The sequence below is a fragment of the Neopsephotus bourkii genome, unplaced genomic scaffold (genome assembly GCF_033783945.1).
Source record: "Neopsephotus bourkii isolate Nb327-2 ecotype Australia unplaced genomic scaffold, CSIRO-AGI_Nbou_v1 NB_1139, whole genome shotgun sequence".
NCBI classification, from domain to species: Eukaryota; Metazoa; Chordata; class Aves; order Psittaciformes; family Psittacidae; genus Neopsephotus; species Neopsephotus bourkii.
Window position 1 is genome coordinate 1,584,038 of NW_026901625.1, and position 10,030 is coordinate 1,594,067.

The window sequence follows — 10,030 nt, forward strand, 5'->3', positions numbered from 1 at the left end:
AAATTCCAGGTTTCTCACACAATTTCTGCTCCTGCAAACAGCTTCTAATATGGAGCAGAGCCCCACGAATAGTATGAACTACAAGGTCACAGCATTCAGCGAGCAAAAAAAAAGCAGCCAAACAGGAGATTAAGTATTAATTTCAGGGCAAGGTTCCATTTGTTGGAGATTACTCTATGCTGTATGTATGTAATACCACATTGCAGTAATTAAAGGCAGAATGATTTACACAGCTGCAAGTTGGAGAGATGTTGTTACTGGGCTGGGTAGAGTTGCCTACAGCAGAGCAAACCAAATTGGAAGCGGTTGTCCCAAGGAGATGCTTGTTTGGCTCATCCCAGTGTCCTGGCCAAATTCCAGTGCAGGCAATCTCCCTGTGCATCTAACTGCCATCCCAAACACCCACAGGGCTGGGGATGGCTCACTCTCTGTCCTCACTGGAGTCTGGCATTGCTGCATGCTACCAAAGAGCACTGTGCCCCATTCTGGGGGACAGATACAGCTTTAGGTGGCTCTGAAGCCAGCAGCATCAGGGAGGCTGTTCCATGGGTTAGGGAACAGTAAACTTCATTCAAAATACACACTGGCCTCTGCAAGGCAAGTGGAGGAAATCAGAACTCTGCCTCTGGCCTCCTCTAATATTTTCCCCTTTTTATCGTTATACTTCTGCTTTTGGGGGTTCTTCTGTACCTACCAAATGCCTGGGCACTGGGGAGGAAGGGCTGTGGGCGCAGTCCAGCAACCAGCACGTCTTCCAGAGTTAAGATATGCTGTGAGCAGTTGGGATCAGGAGCTGGCGCATCTGGAGGAAGAAGAGTTATGACTGGGAATCAAACGGAAGGGTCTGATGGAACATCACACCATGAATTTCTGCCTGATCCAGTCCCTATGGATTGCACGCAACTCTCTTGTTTTTATGGAGCTGTGCATCGTGTCAGGATGAAGAATGTGCTTCGTGAAAGGAAGTGTGGCAGCAACAGCACTGCTGGGCTGGGTGAGGGATCCTTGTAGGAGCAGCTGTCACATCCCACCCCTACAGAGGCTGCAGGATCTGTGTGTGCCCCATCATCTGCTGCCTCACACCCTGCTGCGTTTCAGCAATGGGTGAAGCATCTCCCTGGTGCACGGTGCGTGAGGAACAGAGGGTACTGTAAAGACATTACTAAGTACTGCATGTATACAAGGGCTGCTAAAATTGAAAGAAATTGCAAGTAATAGTTTCATGTTTGTGCATTTTGCAAGTTCAGGCAAGTACAGTTCTATCTGCATAACATATTGGACATGTTTCACATCACGTTTTGCATATAAAGTGCTTCTCAGTGCAGAATTTGATAATATCATGGATATATGAGCCATTCAGGCAGGTATGATACTTATGTATCACTGAAAATCTAATAGATGCCCTGCATGATGAACAGAGCACAGCTCCCCAGCAGTGGGTAAATTATCCAATAGAAAAATGAACCACTCATTTAGAAAATACATAATTTATTTAATCAAATGTGCCATCTACTGAACCAGGTACAGCAAGTAATGAACCCAGTGGATCCCCCAAAGAGAGAGATGAATCACCTGCTGGAAGTATTTGCTGTACCAGCCCAACGTGTTTAGCTCTTCATCTTGATACTGGAATCACAACCTTATCATCAAAGTTAAAAGTTTAGCAAGACTTTAAATGCTGATTGCATATTTATACAGCTAGGAGGAATACACAAAGGTATGATAATGGAATTGAGGAAGATTGCCAGGACACAAGGCAATCTCAGAATATTAAAACCTATTTCCCCTGAGTAGATGTTATTCCAAGGCTGTGGAGTGACCTGCATTTAGTTTTGATGGTGATTATAAAGGTAAGACACTGGCTGCTGAGGACATCAGCTTGATTCTGCTTTTCCCATTAGTTGTTGAGCTCAGCAATACTCAATTTTGGTACATGAGGTGTACAAATGAATTTACACACTGAAGCCACAGCCCTGCACTGAATTCCCTCCAGCTTGGACCCTTCCTTTGAATCATCACTCTTTTAAACAGTCATTCTTTCCCATAACTTGATAAAACTCCTGTGCAGTCTGAACACCTCCATTTAAATGAAGCAACCTGGTACCAGATGTCCCATGCACAGGTTTCAGTTCAAAACCATAGCTTCTGAATGTGTCTGGCTTGGGAGCAGGAGCTCTACACATGGGGAGATAACATCCAGAGCTATTTTTCCATCTCCCTTTCATTTACTTTGCTGCTCCACATCTCAGCATTCAAGTTGATGAACGTGCTGAAGTTAATTAAAGTACAGAGGATGTAATAAGACTAAAATGTTTGAGTTCTATCAATCACAGAGTCTAGTGAGTCAATAGTTGAAATTAATATATCACAGAGGGGAAAATCCTCAACATGGATCTGAAATTAAAGGTGGAGGGAAGGAGGGATTGCACAGTGCAGGGTACTTCGATAAGCACATCTTAGTGATAACATGAGTGCATTGCTGTATGTTTCCTGTTCCAACACACTGATGGATGTGGCCTGTGCTTAGATTCATTTAAAAGGCTCGTCGTGTGTTTTTAGGATATCAAGGACTAGTCACAAAGCTGCAGCTAAGCCTGTACCTCAGAGCCAAGAAGGATTTAAGCCTTTGAAATTCCGTGCCAGGTGATATATCCCAAGAAATATGCACTTACCTCACCTCTCCCAGCTGGCATCTCCCCGAAGCTCACACTGAAAGCTGCCTGGGGGTTCCCGAAGCAGAGAAAAGCTCAACCAAGGGTAGCCTGTGCTTCCCACAGTGGTACTTGGTTATCCTGAATTAAACCCAGCGTTTCTCCTCCTCTGCTCAGGTTCATTGCAAATTCATTGGCCATGAAAACCTGTAAGAAAGAAGCGCAGCATGACTGTAGCTCAAGGACCAGTCCTGGCATATGGCACTGCTTTGGTATGTACTCCACACACATCTGCTTTAGTGCTAGGCAGGCTGCATTACAGCATCCCCAGTTTGGGCCAGTCATCCTCCAGTTAAGGGCATTGGCACAGCCAGCCTGCACTGCCCTGGCTCCCACCCATGGGTGCTGGTGCATTAGTGAGGATGATACCTTCAAAACCTAACGTAACTGGGAAGGAAACCAACTCAGCATCCCCCCAGCTCTGCTCAGGGACAAACCCCCACTGCACGTGCAGTAGCTCTGCAAGGTGCTCTGGCCAGTGAGTGCAGAGCTGTCAGTGTGATTCAAGCCAGTCCCCCAGCCCTGTCAAACGGCTGTTTTCCAGACATCATGGAAGGGAAGGTAAAAAGGGCAAAGCCACAGAGAACCTCCCCCATGTTAATGCCAGTCTTCTGATAAGAAAATACTGATTCCAGGACTCACTATGAGCTGAAAGGAGAGACTGGGACAGGAAAGGGGAGCAGGATCCCTGAGAAAGCTGTGGCCATGTCAGCTTCTTGCTCCACTGCAGGTTTCTTTGCTAGCTTTAACAACTGATGGAGGGAAAGGAGAGAAGAAGGGAGGAAGGGACAGCATTGGGAGGGCTAGGGACTTTAAGAGAGGATTTTGGCAGTGCAGTGCCAACGTGTGACCATTTGGAGCGTACCTGCACTCAGTGACTTGTGTACTTGCTGTCATAGTGACAGCTCTCTTTCTGCATAAAATATTTAAATACAATTTTATCAGCCATTCAAATCATTAGCCACAGAGATCCAGGCTTAATGTACAGCGAGGACACTGCACATGAATATTTATTAAGCTTGATTTGTTTAAGGAAATACATTGAGCCTTTTGGCGTAGGCAATTGCTGTGGAATCAAACTGTGAAAGACATTAATCACTGTCAATGAAGTGTGTAGGGTACACACTGCCTATGGAAATGAAAGGATAAATAAACACACGTTGCATGATGCTCTGAAGACTGGAGAGAGCTGTTGCTTAGGAATGGGCCAGTGTCAGGGGGCTGTGTTTGGAAAACTGCTCCACTGGACAACACTGCAGGCAAGGCCTGCATCATCAGTGCTGTTGATGGCTGTGGCCCGGCAAGGCTGCCTCTCACCTCAAACAAACAGCATTCCTTAGTGACACCGAGATGGATGTGGTTGTCACCCACCAGCAGACTCCAATGGAACTCAGGCTTTCCCCAGCAAAAGGGGCTGAATCCAGGTGCACACCCCAACGCCACTGGAAGAACAGGTGGATTTTCCCTGCAGGGTGCAAGCACAGAGGAGGAGAAACAAAATTATAACCTTCACTTACAAACAGAGATGAACTGTACATCACACAATGAGGTTTGCTTCCGCTTGGGTACCCAGAGCAGAGGGCGATGGAAGGGCTCTGTGCTGGGATAACCACCATCTGCTCAGGTGTCTGCCCTGCCTGCAAAGCCAGTCCAGAACAACCTATCAGCACCATGTAAATACCTGAAGGTACTTAGTGCCAGTGACTTGCCAGGAGGAAAAGAAGGGGGAGCTCATTTGCACTGGTTAAAGGCTTGGGACTCACCTGGGTCCACAGGCAATTAGCTCCTCTGTACCTGTGAATGCCTTTGTGTTCAATGTTGTTCTTCCCCGGGAAGTTACCAAAGGCTGCAAGGACAGCCTGGCACACCCATGACAGTCACTACTGCTGGGGGGCTGCCAAGCAGACAGAGTTCCACTGTGCTCAGCATCATGCTCCCCAGTGGAGCCCAAGCTGGTGTCTTTGGAAAGAAGTTCCCCTTCAGCGTGTGTAGCGCAGTGATTTTAGGGTATGTGCAGTTGCAAATGAAGCTCTGCCCATGAGGATGAAAAACCACCACTGAAATCGGGTGTTTGTTGTTTCCAGAGCAGTTGTGTAAGGGGTTAAGTGGGAATGGGAGACACTTTCATTCCTCCCTCAACGTTTCTCCTTTTACTGTGGTTTAAATGAGAGTGCTATTAAGGAAGAGGAAGGTTTTGCGATGTGGATGTTCATGGGGGAACTAAGGCTTAAAGAGAAAAAAGTGTTAATAAAGCGCTTTTAAAATTTAATCTGAGAGTTTATTTTCTCCTTTGCTGCCTCCTCTCCCCAGGGGACAGATTTCTTTCTTGCCCTGCAAAGGATTTAGTACAAAACCTTCCTATTTTTTCTGGAGCCAGCAAGAGAGCGGCAGAAGCGAGAAGAGTTTAGCAATTCTGAGGTCAAGGAAATGATGGCTGCTGACCTCTTTTGTTCTGAGCCAGTGGCTTAGGAGAGCACATAAACAGATGAGGGACCTCCACGCTCTGAACCCAGCTCTGCTGCAAGGCTCAGCTTAATTTGGCTAAAAATAATTCTCACTTTGTTCAGCTTCTAACACTTCCCAAGCTCAGGGAATGAAATGGAAATGAAAACCCCAAGGAAGGTGAGAAAGGCTCTTTCTGCACATGTAGGGGCTGACCCCAGGAGGAAGTTCTGGAAATCTTATCAAAACCCTGGTGAAGGTGAGAGTCTAGCTTGATGGTCAGGCTCACATGGGGTCCTGATAAACAACTAAGGGTCTGGTGCAGCATCTGAGCCTTTTGAGACCCAGCCTATAAACTCCGAGTCCATTGCAACCTCCCCATCACTAAACATTGGAAAGCTGCTCCTGTTCTTAAGATTTAAAATGCTGATTTCCCCTCAACACTTGCCCAGCTGAGGTCAGGCATGCAAGTCACAATAATAAACACACAGAGGCATAATTCCACTGCCTAAGCTAACACAACGTGTCAGTGGAAGGGACAGAAAACTCTCCCATCAGAGTGATCACTTCATATCGCTCCTTCAACACATGCCCTCGAGACAGCCTCTGCGCCCTCTGCACTGCAGGGATGCTCTGGCAGCTCTGGACCAGCTTTTTGGTGGCTGCAGCTCCCTGTGACACTGATTTCTGTGTGCTAAAGAAAATGTGAACTGCTGTCAGAGCAAAGCATGGTCCTGCCAGTGAGCAACCTTATTTTATGGCTTTAGGGCTCTTGCGTCTGCTACCCCACACCCTGTCTGCAAATCGTATTCGGAGAGGAACTGCTGCTGGTTTTATGCCATAACTCAGAAATTATTAGCTTCCATATTTTTTTATACATACCTCCATTTCTCTTCAAACTTTTATAGTGATGGATTAATTAATTAAATTAAATACAGCTTGCCCTGACTTCTGTGATTGCCGGGAGTACTGTGCAACTTTGGAGGCGAGGCTTGGTGCGAAAGCAGCTGAAAAACTACTGTAAAACTTCATGGGGTTTTTTCTCCTGACACGTTTACACGGTTTTGGGATAATGTTGACATTAAGGAAGGAACTGGACAACACCATGGGAGCAGCAGCTTAGCCCAGCTGCTCCTCGCCTGCAGCCAAGCATGGAACCGGTGCAACATCTGGAAGGCTGCAGCGCAAGGGGAGAGTTATGAAATATGGAATAGGCTTTATCTGGAATCAACATCAGTGGTAAAGGGTGTCAGGGTTTTGAGGAAAACAGAACAGACTTGGCCTTTGTAGGAGAAAACACAAGGCAGCAGATAGCCACGAGGTTACACAAAATTAAACTGAATCACTGGATACTGACCAGCGAACAACCTCTGATGTGGCCAAAGGCTGGAGCGACCTTCTCAAGGACCATGTGAACTCTGAGGTACGCCTTTTCACACAGAGGCAAAGCAGAACACAGGATACCAGAATATGGAGTGAAGTCATTCAGCAAAACAGTGTGTTAAACTGCTGCCTAAAATTGTGTTACAGAGCAAAGCTGCTTCAGAGAGCTTGGAAATATGTTTCTGAATAGCAGATATGTTACAAGGGTTTAAAATGACTCTCATTAACTCCTTAAATGGAGAAGAGTGTCTGGAGTTTCAATAACGTACCCAGAGGAGCAGTAAAAAGTAGGATTTAAGACAGCTTGAATCAAACCTGACTTTCATTTCAACCTGCATATGATCAGGGAGGCGGGAATGCTTCATGGTGAAGGTAGGAGGAGGGTGCTAGAAAAAATCTGTAGTGCCCAAGAAATTTCATTTTAAAAGTGATGATAGAATCACAGAGTGGTTTGGGTTGGAAGGGACCTTAAAGCTCATCCAGCTCCAACCCCTGCCACAGGCAGGGACCCCTTCCACTGGAGCAGCTTGCTCCAAGCCTCTGTGTCCAACCTGCCCTTGAACACTGCCATGTCTTAGGATTATGTTGTCTTAAGGAACATAAAAACCATCTGGCTCCCAATGAGATTTGGACTTTGTGAGGATGATTCTCTTTTGAAATGTGGGGTGAGAGAGGAGGCTGGGGTGTGCTGAACACTCAACCCACAACATTGAGGGCTGGATGCAAAATGATGCCAATGGAAGCTAATGGGAGCTTTGCCGGGTATGTGTGTGTGTGCGTGCAACATGCCCCACCATACTTCCCAGTGCAGGTCAGTGGATGAGGAGCAGCGCAGAATAGGGATGCCTGAAAGGGATTTACTTCAAGCCTTTAAATCAAGCCAGGACAGGATTGCCTCCCCTTAAATATCTGCTTTACTTTAAGGAGTGAAATGTAAGCTTGGATGAAAAACAACCAGCTGAAACCCTGTGGCCTGTGCTAGGCAGGGAAGGCTAATTGCTGGTAATGATCCCTTCAGAGGTGGCAATCTGAGAGCAGGTAGCTATCAATCTCTCCCCTAATGGAAAGGTGTGCATGTCATTCAAACCCCCTTTGTGCTGGCCACTTGCCTCTGTCTGAGTGCTTATGCTATACTAATCACTGCAGTAAATACAAACCCTGGGTGATAATTTCCAGTAACACTCAAAGGTGTTTAGGGAAAATGAGCACTCTGCTCCCCACACCAGAACCTTGCTTTTGTCTTGTTGAAGACTGGAGGGTTTTATAGAACTCACTTCACTTTCTAAAGTATAAAGGAAACCCCCATATCCCTCCTGCCGCTGAGTTAAACAGAGTGTTATTCAAATTATGCAGGGGGAAAAAATGTCATAACATAACGAGACTCAAATGCTGGCTTCAGGCACCTTCATATCTGAGGACTTTAAAACACAGCAGTGGCAACATAACAGTTCAACCTTTTATCTGCCAGGAGAAAGTGGTCATTTAAATAAACATTAACTAAGCTGGGGAGCTTTGATGTCACGTTGGCAATTTGCTCCTGACAGACAAGATTCTTAAAGTCTTATTCTGTGTTCCTGCCTGTGGCAGGGCGTTGGAACTGGATGATCTTAAGGTCCTTTCCAACCCAAATCATTCCACGATCCTACGATTAAAGCTGCTGGACAGAGACAACCAGGCAAAGAATTCAACTGTCTCATTTGGCTGATGTTCATATGTAGAGCATTAATCTTAACCTGTTTTCATCTGCTTTGGCAAAGTGCAATGCAGAAAAAAGGTGGATTATGTTTCCTGTTACATACTTCCCAGCCCTCTCCCATTCAGGAGCACAGCATGGGAACCCCTGCACTGCAGAAGTCACCACTGAATCAGCAACAGGAAGCGCCATGCTCAGGCTCAGCCTCTTGCCATCAGTGGGAGGGTGCCTGTGCCCCCATGTCACCACGTCCATATTCCTGATGGTGTTGGAGCCCCAGAGATGTCTTAGAGGACCGGAGCCTGAAACCCACCCACAGCCCATCTCACATCCAATGGAGCATCCACACACAGAACTCCTGCTTTCTGTCTCTAAAATCAAGAATGGCAAGCAAAGGTAGGCACCAAAACCACGGGGAAGACAATGGGACTGAAAGGCACTGGAATTCTTAAAACCAAAGAACAGTCAAGATCTGTAAGCAGCCACACAAGGGAGGAGAGAAATTATTAATATCACTAAGTTGATTTGCAGCAGCTACTTGAAGTCTAACCACAGGCAGGGAAGCCACTGAGTCAGCTCTGTACAGCACAGAATCCAAAGGGAACCTCAAACATCTTCCTCAAATATCACAGAGAAAGGCTTTCCTCGGTACGTTGTGTGTTTAAGAGAACTGCTTGGAGGCTACTAAGGGTTGAGCCTTACTAACAAGCCCGAGTACAGAACCTCCAGCCACAACGCATGCAGTTATCTCTGAAATCAAGTCCTGAATTTGAGAGAATACAAATAGGCAAAGAACAAAAGGATCCTTTGATGTATTCAACCGCATGATGTTTAGCAAAAAATGCAAATGTTCTCTCATGCTAGAGAACACTTATCAATATTAAGGCATACACGGAGGAGAAGAAAGAGGGAAGAACAAAATACAACACTTAACAAGAAGGTAATTTAGCCTGTTGGCAAGCGCTTTAAGTCTGGTTCATGAAAAATTACTTGCACAATTGTTTTGCAGGGTTTCTGGGCTTTTATGCATAAATCATAGTATTGATTCAATGCAAGTATCATACCCTTTCAGGTGTTCAACTGCATGTGGGCACAGCTAAAGCAACAAAGGATTTAAGCGTGGAAACTGGAGAGGGAAAAACCATCCCCCCCTGGTGCTCTGACGAGCTCAGCTACAGTCCTCAAACACAACTGCAGCCGTCTCAGGACAGCATCCATGGAGGGGATAACTGCCATGCTGCAGTGGGATTAACCCCCCATCTTCTTTCCCCTTTGAGACTGCACTTTCTTTTTTGATAGAGGAAAGTTAAGAACAGAAGGCACTGGAAGGCCAAGGATGGCCAAGGGAAAGAGAAATAAAATCAATTGTGTGATACAATCTACACCGAATGTTGCAGTCAGGGTGAGGAAAGGGAAGGAAGCATCAGGAATAACCTGTGAGGGCTCATTTCATGGTATCGTATTGGCTAGTCACATTTCTGGTTCTTAAAATAGAGGGAAAGGCTCCTGTGGCATTACCATCTGCAGGAGAAATAGGCACAGAGGAGGGTTAGCGAGGATGCTGTGGCAGGCAAAAAGCCCTGGAAATGAAAATGGGCACAAAGAATCCCTCTCACTTTGCAGATATGAAGGAATTTAATTGCTTCCTCTCCCAGTTCATCCCTCAGTATTTTCTGCATAAGAACATTATATTCTGCATGCAAAGACATTAAGATGCCCACAGCCTGGCAAACTCTCCTCCTTGCCCCTTTCTCCAGTAACCTGGAGATATAAAACAAAGGCCTGAACAAGTTCAAGATAA

General features: G+C 46.0%; 1 long non-coding RNA gene across 1 annotated transcript; it reads right to left on the minus strand.

Moving 5' to 3' along the window:
* Positions 1–229: 229 nt before the first annotated feature.
* LOC133217569 (uncharacterized) lies at positions 230–6,505 on the minus strand. Its single transcript, XR_009726896.1, has 3 exons — positions 4,229–6,505; positions 2,673–2,858; positions 230–793 (listed from the first exon to the last, which is right to left on the minus strand). It is a non-coding gene; the product is annotated as an uncharacterized LOC133217569 (long non-coding RNA).
* Positions 6,506–10,030: the final 3,525 nt, after the last annotated feature.